We start from the raw sequence: 13,756 nt of genomic DNA, 5'->3' as shown, positions 1-13,756 counted from the left end.
TTCACGGTAATGAATTCGAAATGGCAGTAAAAAAATATTGACAGCGTCGGCGAGGCGACAGCTCAAAGCTGCATCGTAAATATTCATTTAAGTAGAAGGTCCCAATATACAGTTTGGCGTGGTAACAATGTAGTCTTAAAGTAATCGCTTTATTACAAATGCACCAAAGTGAACGTAAATGCGTTTATGTTATATGCACATTTGATTATTATTTACCGAACGCAGGAGCGGACGAACAGTTAAAAAATGAAAAGAATCACAATCGTCTTTATAGAAGACGTGCGATTTTTAAACGTTTTAAATTGTTTTTAATGAAATCATTCATTACAAAAGTAACGGAAGGCGAAATAATAATAAAATTAATTTTAATGTTGTTCGGATTACAATTAGGCGTTGACTTTTAATAAAACGTTACACATTTGGTTTTTAATAGTTGTTCGTTCGCTCGCGTCGCTGTCGTTTATTATGCACCTGATTGTAATGCAGAGGTAAAAAAGGAACAAGCAACAGCATCGGAACTCGCTGGTATGTGTTCAAAGTGATCTCAAAATCAATACGTTATCGGTCTGATTACAGGTTTATGTTCGATTTTACAATCTAATTCTAATTGTAGCGACGGACGCTAGCCGTTACTATTTCACTCAATGCCAATCTGTACGAGCCGGCCATAAAATAAAACTAAGGCAGGCTCTCAACTACCTATACTACCACATTCAAACAGTAGTTCTCAAAAGTTAAAATAAATTTATATCTTAACATATAGAATTTATATTTTGTCATAATTAAAACTGTTCGGACTGAAAACAGAAGACCCTGATGGTTGGACACGCACCTTCCTTACTCTTTTAACTCCTATTGCTTCCAATACATATGTCTCTAACTAATCCTTGATGTCTCTAACTAATCCTTGATGTTTCTAACTAATCCTTGATGTCTCTAACTAATCCTTGATGTATTTAACTAATCCTCGATGTCTCTAAGTAATCATTGATGTCTCTAACTAATCCTTGATGTATTTAACTTGATGTCTCTAACTAATCCTTGATGTATTTAACTAATCCTCGATGTCTCTAGTAATCATTGATGTCTCTAACTAATCCTTGATGTATTTAACTAATCCTCGATGTCTCTAAGTAATCATTGATGTCTCTAACTAATCCTTGATGTCACTAACTAATCCTTGATGTCTCCAACTAATTCTTGATATCTCCAACTAACCCTTGATGTCCCCAACTAATCCTTGATGTCTCTACCTAATCCATGATGTCTCTAACTAATCATTTATGTCTCTAACTAATCCTTGATGTCTCTGCCTAATCCTTAATGTCTAAGATGTCCTATCAATGTATCTCTCCTATTTCTTATTGATTTCCTACTCTTTCTAGTATCTCCTCAAAATAATACGATCGCGTGCTCAATAAGTAAAGTTACATATTTCTGCTTTTTTCTTGCTAGATGCTAATGCTTCTGTATTCCAATCTTTACCCCTGGATGTCTGTCGCTCCTATTCTTAAGTTCTTAATAATATCAATCACTTCTTCGATATACAAATCAAACAATAGCAATGATAATCTATCACATATTTAATTTTTAGCAGGTTTTTGTAAGTGGGTACCTGTTTTAGTTGCTCCGTTTAATTAGTAAAATTTTCGATGAAGTAAGGCTCTTTGCAAGAAGGAGGACAATTGTCTTTTTAATTAATACAAACGTAGAAAGAAAGGCAAAAGAACATAAAACGGTGACAACATTACATGCTGTTCTTGTTCTAGAGCGGAAACTTATACAAACTCTACACGACTTGTTGACCGTAGAAAATGATTTATTAATTTTATATGTCCAGACCATTGAATGTCATTTTCCTGCATCGATGACAGGTAAATCATTGAAATTGAAAGTAACGTAAATTAAAAATCCGTTCATGAACTACACATATGTGTAATATACTTAAAGATATGGAAAAATAATCGAGTAAGCATTAGAGAAAGTTAAAACTGTTGTAATTATTATCTCCGGTACAAAAAAACGAAGTATATTTGCCTATTTCATGCGGATTTTTTAAAAAGGAATTGATTGATTACTGGCCATGATGCTTTTAGAATGATTCGTATATACAACAGTTACCTAGTACCTAAGTTTGTTAATGATGCAAATATCCCCAGAATAATTACACCGTCATGTCAGCATAAGGTCTTCAACCTAAAGGCTGAAGACTTAGGTACGTAAAAGATCAGGGTCGGCTTTATAACTGTCTGGTTAGAATTATATCTTTAAATAAGTGTCTTGCTTTTCTAAATTCTTGACAATGTTGAACTTTTGTTAAAGTCCGATGCTCAAATTCTGCTTGTCTGGATCTCTTTCTGTTACACCTTACCTAATTGGTGTATTGTTACTCCTTTTTCTTTATTATTAGTGTCCGCTGCAATTCCTACCTGGCGTCTCTCTTGTATGTTTCCAATGTTCCCTACAACCGCTCTAGTCTTGGTAGCATCTCTTTGTGTTACACATTAATTAGTGTAATGTTATTTCTTTTTCTTTATTATTAGTGTCCGCTGCAATTCCTACCGGGCATCTCTCTTGTATGTTTGTAATATTCCCTACAACCGCTCTAGTCTTGTTAGCATCTCTTTATGTTACACATTAATTGGTGTAATGTTATTCCTTTATCTTTATTATTAGTGTCCGCTGCAATTCCTACCTGGCATCTCTCTTGTATGTTTCCAATATTCCCTACAACCGCTCTAGTCTTGTTAGCATCTCTTTTTGTTACACATTAATTGGTGTAATGTTATTCCTTTTTCTTTATTACTAGTGGCCGCTGCAATTCGTACCTGGCATCTCTTTTCTATGTTTACCATATTCAGTATAACGTCTGTCTTGAGTAAAAGTAGGTGCTGCTGTTTTGCTGCGGACTATGCCAATTTTGAACGTCCTAACTATACCTCCACTTCTTCACATTTCTCGATTACGCGAGCAAGCGAACAATAATCTAATGAAGGTCTACCTCTGCCCCTTTTAACTCCTGTTTCTGCTTCCAAGAAAATTTTAGAAGTTTACGATTTTCTTATAGAAATTTATTATTTTAAGCTTTTTATTTTTGTCTGGTGTGTCACTTACGGAACGGATGGCATGTTTTGCCTGACATTTCCTTGACATGTACCTACTGGTTATGGGCTCGCTACTACTCGTTCTGAAAACGTGAACTTCCGCCCGTCGTATGTACCTAGACCTATAATATACTAATAGTAATTACTAATCTTGGGTTAGTTTAGTTGCCGTGTGTGTGTCTTCTTTCTATACAGTAGTTGATTGCCACAGAATTATTATTGACGCTGTTGTAAGGTACAGTCGAGTCGTCCGACTCATAAAAGGCGATTTTTTCCGTGGTCGATGCTGCATCGCCATAAAATAAAGCCGAACGTACCAACTCAAAAATGCTTTACGTTCATTTCGTGTAATTACATGTCATAACCTACTCAATTTTATTATTTCATTAGCTATAGACAGTTATAAAGTGAAATGTTATGATTAATTAACCCGCTTGCAATACTCGATGTATTTACTATTTGCACATAACTTTGTTGTACCATCATCATCGGGATTTAGTTCATCAATTTAATAGTTTCGAGATTGTGTTTTGAACAATTGTCGCTAATTAAATTGCTGCGTCGTCTTTGTGACGAAGTTTGATCAATAGAAATTTGATGAGAACAAGATTCAATGCACATCAATTTGTCGATCAATATTTTGTAACGGTTTAAATTGAAGACCCAGTCTAATCTAACATCTAACCCCAACCAGAACAACTCAATGCATGTGTTACCGGGAATGTATGAAATCTAGGATTTCTAGGAGTGTGTTTGCGTGCGATTGGGCACACGTGTGCGTGAACGGCTTATCGATTCGTCGACTAGCCGCGGGCGTCTTTCTTCATGTGCGCCGTATTTGTAAATGTGTGTGTTTTACCTGCGTTCTGGGAAAGCAGTTAAACAGTTCAAAGAAAAAATAAACTATCCGGATGTTTCCAGAAAGGTTCCAGAAAGTAAACAAAAGAGTATTTAAAGGAAAAGACGATCGCCGAGAGGAGGAGAAATAAATTGACCGTTGCAGAAGTGGTGGAAAACGAGCATAGGAAAAATCATCTTTGTAACTTCGGCCACACTTGAAAACTGCTGCTTATGTAAGTGTATGTGAATGAAATGGATTTAGATTTTCTCGAACACTGGAACGGGAACCAGAAAGCGATCGAAGGCGGCGTGGCAGTGCACCAAGTAGAATAACACATAAAGTTGCCAATCAATTAAAACTTGTGGCTGTCAATCATTTAGAAAGGAATTGTCAAAGACTTGTTCACGTTGATTGTGCCGATATATATTTGCTAGTGACCCTGCTCAATATGTACAGGAGATAACAGGCGCATGATTGTTTATTCAACACGATTTCTTTGTGTTATTAGTTAGGATAATCGATTACTGGTTTAAACTTTTTAAATTTGCTGCGAAACTAAGTCTAATCGTACTGGAAATACCTGTGATTCCTTAAGTAAAACGTCGAATGANGGAACAAAGAGACATTCGATGAATGTCTTCTAAATCTTTAATTGAAGAGAGCCAAAAAATTCTAAACTCCTTGGAAATGGATAATCTTAAATATTGGATCGATATTGTTTTCCGGGTTCAATGTCATGGTCCATGGAATTTTGAAGTTCCAAATTGATATCAGCACTTGCCAAATCGCCACTTATCGTACCTTTAGCAAGGAACTACGAAATTTTATGAATTACGACAAAACAGCCCGCAAAACAATATCGAATTGATATACGCCAGCTGTGTAAAACTGAATACTACAAGATATTGTGGTGTGCTAATGAATGCGTATAATCCAAAATTCTTCGAAAACGATTCGAAAAACTTCACTTATTAGATGAACCCAAAGCTAAATAAACTATGGATTCCATTTCTTTCTCTTATTACAATGTGTAAAAGATCGGAAACAAAATGGGGTTGTAAATAATTTGATATGAGATGATAGAAATCAACTGCAACCGTACCATTTGAGGTTATTTTGACATCTGTCAAGGATTTTATAATCGAACGGCTGACGGTTGATTTCTATCATCTTTTTCTGTGATGAAAATCATTCGGTACACCGAGTATCGACCTTCCCACCTAATTCGATAATTCGATTTTTGATTCCTATCGATTCCAAGCCAGCCGGGAATCGAACACATCCGTTGGATGTATCGAAACGGGTTTCCAACCATTCGGCCGATTAGTTCCATGTTTAAAACGGTTGACAGTTTGCGTAACTAAATTAGAGCCGGTTATGAAACAGAAGCATAACGTCTCGTTGTTCTTGAATTTCATTCAAGATCATTCTGCTCAAACGAACAAGTTCAATTGTTAATTGGACACGTTGTGTTGTTGTTGCAGCACAACAGCAGCAGCAGCAGCATGGAGACCTGCCACAGCGACCGGTCCGTAAAAATTCTCGCGCGATTGTGTTATTAACTGAAACGCGATGGGAATTGCGTCAATTACACGATCGATTTTATTTCATAATATAATCTGGACATCAAGAAATTATAATGTATATCATGCGAAGTCATCTACTCTTTCTTATTTTGGACCAATCTTCCCGTTACCCTAAAACTGGAACATTCGACAATCCTAGGTACCTATCATCAACATGTCGATCGCAATCGACCGGTCGATCACGGCTGACTAGAGGCGATCTCAATTTTTCTTAATGGATACAATGAAAAATTACTTTAGAAAAGAAGGCATTTGAAAATTAAGTTGTAATTTTACAAATTTGTATAATTATCTACAAAAATATTGGTATATAAAGGAAGAAAAGGTAGGGAAAGGGCGAATATAAACATAGGAGACGAAAGATTAGAAGAAGTGGTTGATTTTAGGTATCTAGGAAGTCAGATAAGTCAGGACGGAAGGAGTAGCAGGGATATAAAGCAGAGGATAGCGCCGAATTGATATACGCCAGCTGTGTAAAACTGAATACTACAAGATATTGTGGTGTGCTAATGAATGCGTATAATCCAAAATTCTTCGAAAACGATTCGAAAAACTTCACTTATTAGATGAACCCAAAGCTAAATAAACTATGGATTCCATTTCTTTCTCTTATTACAATGTGTAAAAGATCGGAAACAAAATGGGGTTGTAAATAATTTGATATGAGATGATAGAAATCAACTGCAACCGTACCATTTGAGGTTATTTTGACATCTGTCAAGGATTTTATAATCGAACGGCTGACGGTTGATTTCTATCATCTTTTTCTGTGATGAAAATCATTCGGTACACCGAGTATCGACCTTCCCACCTAATTCGATAATTCGATTTTTGATTCCTATCGATTCCAAGCCAGCCGGGAATCGAACACATCCGTTGGATGTATCGAAACGGGTTTCCAACCATTCGGCCGATTAGTTCCATGTTTAAAACGGTTGACAGTTTGCGTAACTAAATTAGAGCCGGTTATGAAACAGAAGCATAACGTCTCGTTGTTCTTGAATTTCATTCAAGATCATTCTGCTCAAACGAACAAGTTCAATTGTTAATTGGACACGTTGTGTTGTTGTTGCAGCACAACAGCAGCAGCAGCAGCATGGAGACCTGCCACNAGTGGTAGGGGAGACCTCCTCTTTCGCTAACTTACATCGATGTGCAAAAACTTTTCAGTGTAACATCCTATTTTATATGATGTTATTATAATTTTTTACATGTAGACGACAATCACTGACAAGATGGGCCAGTGACGTGGCGCACATGCGTGGGAGATACTTTTGCATAACCGCAAAGTAAATGGTAGCCGCGCTGCATTTGCGCGGGCGACGACTACAGCGCGGGCAAATCGCAGTTTGAAGTTATAAGTAGATTCTAAATTTAAGTAAAAATTTTAAAAAGTTATTTTAATAAATCTAATATGCAGTGGATTTCAAAAATCTACACCATTGCACTGTGTATATTTACGTATGTGAACTTGACGTGCATAATAAAAGTATGCGTAATGAACGTTACCTACGACCACAATATTCGTAGGAGGGCCGTTCGTCATTTGTTTCGGTTTTGATTTTTATTTTTACACTTATGTACTTCCGCTTGCTTCAGTTTATACATAGACGTAACTGGGTGATATTTTTACCGAACGCGTAGTAAAAATTGAACAGGTATACTAAAAATTGGGAAGGAAAGGAGTGACTGTAACGATAGGAGACCAAAAATTAGAAGAAGTGACTGATTTTTGGTATCTAGGAAGTCAAATAAGTCAGGATGAAAGGAGCAGTAGAGATATAAAACAGAGGACAACGTAGGGTCGAGTTGTCTTTAATAAAAAGCTCACGAACGGTTAATTTAGAAACTGAGAAAAGATTGTTAAATGTGTATATCTGGAGCACGGCACTACACGGGTGCAAAACGTGTCGGTGAACGCGGCGGAAAAGAAAAGGTTTGAAGCGTTCGAAATGTGTTGTCACAGACGAATGGTTAGGATACCGTGGATAGAGAAGGTTAGATATGAAGAGATATTAGAAAGAATAGGAGAACAGAGGACTCTACGGAAGTCAATAAGAAATAGGCGAGATGGGTTGGTAGGACACCTTCTCAGGCATGATGGTTTAGTCAGAAACATATTAGAGGCAGATACAGGAGTTAAGAGGAGTAGAGGTATGCCTAGATTAGATTACTGTTTGCAAATAGTTAAGGATGTGGGCTGTTCTAGTTTTAGGGAAATGCGAAGTTTAGCTCAGGATAGGAAAGAGTGGAGGTAGGTGTCCAACCAGCCTTAGGACTGACGACCTTATGATAATGATACTTACATGTGTAATATTTAATGCCAAAAACGAAGAAGATTTTTGGAAATATCCCAATATCACCAAACATAACGAATTTTATTTTTATTTTAGATTTACGTATCTTATCTCTATTTAATGTTAACGAAGACTGCCCTATTGATTCCCTTATTGAAGATTGATTAATATTAGATCTATCGTTATATGGATACCCACTTAATTATGATTTCTGTCAATCATCGGATTCTCATTAATGATAGGATAGTAAAGAGAAATATAAATTTGTACTTGTTTGAAGTTTCTTCCCGACTTCTCCACGAACCCATCAAGTTTTCAAACAACAGTGTCTTCTGTATGAAGCCCAAAAAGTATAGGTAGATTTGCGATTTTGACCAATCTCGTAAAAGTTCGTCTGTTTGGGAGTTCTGTGTGTCAGAGCTAGGTAGTCCATCCAATAAGTTAGATTATTTCAAAATATTGACTGTTATTAGTTTTCTATCCGATTTTATTATGAACATAATTAATCGACTCGCCATTTACCTTTGGTACATAAATACATAATTCTTGACGGTCTTCGCGCTTTCTGTTGCGATGTGCCGCCTTGACAACGTTTTACAATAATTTTACGTACTTGACATTTGACGATTGTTTCAAGTGAAATAATGGATCTCCGTAGTGGAACGGATGAAATACTATGGGGTAAGGGAAGGGGAGGGGGGTAACAGGAGGGGCATCGTCGAGGAGTAGTAGTAGAAGGTTATTCTCGTTAATAGTTATTACTCCCATCCATTATATTAGTGTCACGATGATGTGTTTTCAAGTCCGGGAAACGGGAATCTTTATCAATATAATTACTGTTTTATTACTAGCTGATTGCGTTTAAAGTGGTTGGCGAATGTTGCTAGCACTTCGCTTATTGGCGGATTTAGTAATGTAATCTTCTTCGTAAATATAACTATCTTTTACCGGCATTGTGTTGTACAGCAATTGTGTTAATTAATATACCAAATAGAAATTACACGTATCACATAATTTTTCGTTGAATAATACACATTCTGCCGATTATATTTTGTGCTCACCGATCATATGTAAAATCATTTATAACACGGGCGAATTTTACTGGTGTACATCAAAAAACAACTTCAAATTTCATAATCACGATTATGCCGATTGCTCTTACAGTTATTTTTGACGTGACAACGTCTTATAATTCGATGGAGCCGGCTGCACACACGAAAAAACATGACTCATGCGGCGTTACCTCGCTCTTAGGCGTTCCATTTAAGGCTTAAAGTGCAAGCGAGAGCGCGGAACGAGCGACAAAGAGGCACAATCGGCCTCCGCGTTCGGCAGCGTTCGACATCTGTCTCTCTCCTACTTGAGTGAGCGATGCGTCCGCGTGGACAGCTGCTATACAATAATACATTTCCATTTACCTCCTTCTCTATATCCATACAAAATATCTATCAAACAAATAAAATAAAAATTTTCTTTTGAAAAATGAAACCATTCCATCAGTATTTTCTTATGACGTTGTCACGTTCAACTATCGTCAGTAAACCGACTTTACAGACAACCGATTTTTTTTACTTTAGAAATTAATAGTGGGCTTAATCATCATCACAGGATCGTGATAGCCACCGATTATGGCATTATCATCATCATCATAATCTTTGCATTTCCTTAAACCTAGAACATCCCACATCCTTAACTATTGGTAGACAGTAATCTAATCTAGGTCTATCTCTTCTCCTCTTAGCTCCTGTTTCTGCATTTAATGTGTCCTTAATTTAGCCTTTCATGCCTGAGAAGGTGTCCTACCAACCTATCTCGCCTATTTCTTGTTGATTTCCATAGAATCCTCGATGCTCCTATTCTTTCTAATACCTCTATATTTCTAAGCTTCTCTATCCACGATATCCTCATCATTCGCCTGTAACACCACATTTCGAACGCTTCTAACCATTTCTTTTCCGCAGCGCCCACCGTCTATGTTTCGCACCCGTTCAGCGCCATTCTCCAGACATATACCTTTAACAATGATTTTCAAATTTCTAGAAGTGACTTCTTTTTGTTAAAAGCGACTCGACCCTGCATTATCTCTCGGCTGCTCCTTCCATCTCGAGTTATCCGACTCCCCAGATACCGAAAATCCAGCAAACACATAGAGAGATGTTAACGATTTATCATGTTAACATGACAGGATGTGTTATTGGCGTTTTCTGTTGCAAGTCCGTCCCGGAACAACTATCGAGAAGCATGCAGTCGTCCCTCCCCATGCAATAAAACCGAGTTATTGCGCCATATATGCCTGCAAATGGACTGTCGCAATAAATTCGTGGCCGTGCATTTAGTTTAATTGTCCGCACTTTCAATGTAATCCGCGATGATAGGTGTATCAGGCCCACATGTGGATGCATATGTATGCGTTGTAGTTGTTCACACACACACACACACACGCGTCGAAAACGGTCCGTTTTATTATGTAATTTATACGGCACGACTTGAGTAATGTGCGTAAGTATTAATGCGACTTGCTTCTGGTACTTGTACATGTACCCGCGTTATGCGAGGAAAAATAGTTTCAGTTGTTTTGATCGACCAGCGATCGACAGCCGCGCGATGAATTTTTAAAATGTTTTTATCTGTAAACACTTTTTTACTACATCGGCAATCGTACTTTAGAATGCCAGAACTTCTAACTTCAATACAGAGCGACTAGGAATTCGATATGTATAGGGATAGTCAAATGGCTTTGAATTCTATTATGTATGCATGAAGAATTCTATAGAGAAGAAGACATTGGATTCACCTGCTACCCTGTGTAGTTTAGGCTAGGTTAGGTCAGGTTTAGGTTCAATATCATACCATGTATTAATTTTTATGAAACAGAAACGACCACAATCCCCGTGTATTTATTCTAGCAGAATTAATTTTTGGTTCACAGACAGTAGAACTTATTGTTTAATAATCATGTTTTACAGGTTCAGTTAGGTTTATCTTATAGTTACCCTGGCTATGAAGAAACGTCTCCAATGTTTACTTTAGATTGGATTAACTTTGCCCTTTGTTTATCGTTGTAGAAAACCTGTGTTTTGTGAGCAGGTTAGGCTGATTTTGCCAGATATTTATCAACAATTAAGAAGTGCTTCCAATATTTAGGCTCGTCCTTTTTTATTACTATAGAGAAAAGTGTGTTCAAGGGTTAGGTTAGGTTTTGTTTACCCTATATCTACCCTAGCAGCAAAAAGGTACCTTAAGTCATTAGTGTAGGTTATGTAATATTTATTTAACAAGGGAAGAAAACGTAGGGAAAGAGCGAATATAAAGATAGGAGACGAAAAATTAGAAGAAGTGGCTGAGTTTAGATACCTAGGAAGTCACATAAGTCAGGATGGAAGGAGTAGTAGGGATATAAAGCAGAGGATAGCGCAGGGTCATGTCGCTTTTAATAAAAATAAGTCACTTCTATGCTCGCGAATGGTTAATTTAGAAATTCGAAAAAGGTTGTTAAAGGTGTATGTTTGGAGCACGGCGTTGTACGGGTGCGAAACATGGACAGTGGGCGCGGCGGAAAAGAAAAGGTTAGAAGCGTTCGAAATGTGGTGTTATAGGCGGATGATGAGGATAACGTGGGTAGAAAAGGTTAGAAATGAAGAGGTATTGGAAAGAATAGGAGAACAGAGAACTCTATGGAAGTCAATAAGAAATATGCGAGATAGGTTGGTAGGACACCTTCTTAGGCATGAAGGTCTCGTCAGAGACATATTAGAGACAGAAACAGGAGTTAGGGGGGGTAGAGGTAGACCTAGATTAGATTACTGTTCGCAAATAGTTAAGGATGTGGGCTGTTCCAGTTTTAGAGAAATGCGAAGTTTAGCTCAGGATAGGAAAGAGTGGAGGTACGTGTACAACCAGTCTTAGGACTGATGACCTTATGATGATGATGATATGTTTATTGTGAAAGTAACATGTGTTCTAATACGTATGCCGAAAATAACCTAACCTAACCTAGACCATATACCGGTTGAGTAACGGTTGGATTTGTCCTGCAACTGTTTTATATAGGTGTGTGTGACATGGGAGTCCTCGCGATCATCCTTTCGAATGTAACAACAGTGAATGCTTCGTTAATGATTTAGTCTTGGGAAAAGCGGCTGATTTATATAAAAAAAATGGTTTACGTACTAGTGAAATAAATAAATGTCAAGCGGAATAGGTTTGCCATTAAATTTGCTGTATTTATTGATCAATTAACTTGGTCGTCCACTGTAAACGTGAATCAGTGCAAAATGAGATTGTTGATCGTTATTTACTGTTTTTTTTCTGCTTTTCTTTCTTTTTTTTTTCGTTATCCTCTTTGCACCTACTGACAAGGATGTATTATGTCTGAAACAATTTATTATTTTGATTGTTGCGATAAAAAAATTTATTACCATTCAATCTTTCTTGTCTTTTTTTTGCCCGGATACAAAACAACACGACGCATCGAAGTGCGCGGGAATTTGACATTGAAACCTTGACCTTTTGGCATGCGATTTTTCGACTGTACTTGCTTTATATATGTTATTACTATACATATTATTATTACTGTAATTTTGTACATTATAAATGTATGTTACACAATAGGCCAGCGAGCTCCGGTAATGCCTTAAAATTTGAAAAAACAACTTTTCTTTTGATGCAACTATAGAATTACCTAATTGGTTAAAAATTGTTTCTCTAAACTTATTTTGTGTTGTTGTTTTATATTTTTGCTGATCATTTCGTCAAGTTGCACGTCATAATATTATTAATTTAATTCTTTGTGTAATTTTTTAATTAACGATAAGTGTATGACACAAATGTTTATAACTAATTGCGATTATGTTACAGTTTCCGGGTTTTTTTGAATTGCAAAGGTCACCCGATTATGTGTAAATTTATTAAAACAAACCCGCGAACGCGTAAACAAGCTTTAAATATTTACAAAAATGATTTTGACGAAAGTTACGACATAAATGTGTAATAACTTTAACGCGATTGCGTGATTTGTATGTAGAAATTATTATTTTGGCAATGCGCACAATGTTTCTGCTTTTCTTTTTGTAGAGAGATCATCAATAATGTTAATTGTGAGAAATCGCCTGCAGCCTGTCTTTAAGTTTTGAGTACGTAGTAATTTATTGTAATTTTTGTAATTTAGCATGGCAAGTGTTATAGGTAGATTCGTTTGAGTGTTTCCCATGTTAAATTTGATGCCAATTTGGTAAATTAAAAGACGGATAGGTAACGTTATTATTCGATGAACCTTGCCTTAAGTACAAATTGTCATCATAAGGTCGTCAGTTCTAAGACTGGTTGGACACGCACCTCCACTCTTTCCTATCCTGAGCTAATCTTCGCAATCAATCCACATCCTTAACTATTTGCGAGCGGTAATCTAATCTAGGTCTACCTCTACTTCTCTTAACTCTTGTTTCTGACCTTCATGCCTGAGAAGGTGTCCTACCAACCTATCTCGCCTATTTCTTATTGACTTCCATAGAGTCCTCTGCTCTCCTACTCTTTCTAACCTTTTCTATCCACGTTGTCCTCGTCAAGGCCTACTTCTACTCCTTTTAACTCCTGTTCCTGCCTTTAACATGTCTCTGATTAGCCCTTCATGCCTGAGAAGATGTCCTATCAACATATCTCGCTTATTTCTTATTGACTTCCATAGAGTTCCATCCTCATCATTCGCCTGTAACGCCACATTTCGAATGGTTCTAACCTTTTCTTTTCCACCGCGCCCACCGTCCATGTTTCGCACACATACAGCGCCGCGCTCCAAATCTGTACTACTCCTTCCATCCTGACTTATCTGACGTCCTAGATACCTAAAATCAGCCACTTCTTTTAATTTTTCGTCTCCTATCTTATATTCACTCCTATCTCATATTCGCTTTTTCCTACATATGTCACACT

General features: G+C 37.0%; 1 protein-coding gene and 1 long non-coding RNA gene across 4 annotated transcripts in view; one reads left to right on the top strand and one right to left on the bottom strand.

Moving 5' to 3' along the window:
* The window catches only part of LOC108744926 (Krueppel-like factor 12), a 138,479-nt gene that overhangs the window by 25,979 nt on the left and 98,744 nt on the right, over positions 1–13,756 (bottom strand). The gene's annotated exons all lie outside the window — the stretch shown is intronic.
* The window catches only part of LOC112906826, a 111,257-nt gene that overhangs the window by 32,955 nt on the left and 64,546 nt on the right, over positions 1–13,756 (top strand). The window lies entirely within an intron of this gene.

Source organism: Agrilus planipennis, unplaced genomic scaffold (genome assembly GCF_000699045.2).
Source record: "Agrilus planipennis isolate EAB-ADULT unplaced genomic scaffold, Apla_2.0 scaffold42, whole genome shotgun sequence".
Classification (NCBI taxonomy): Eukaryota; Metazoa; Arthropoda; class Insecta; order Coleoptera; family Buprestidae; genus Agrilus; species Agrilus planipennis.
This window is presented reverse-complemented; position numbering and strand designations above follow the sequence as displayed.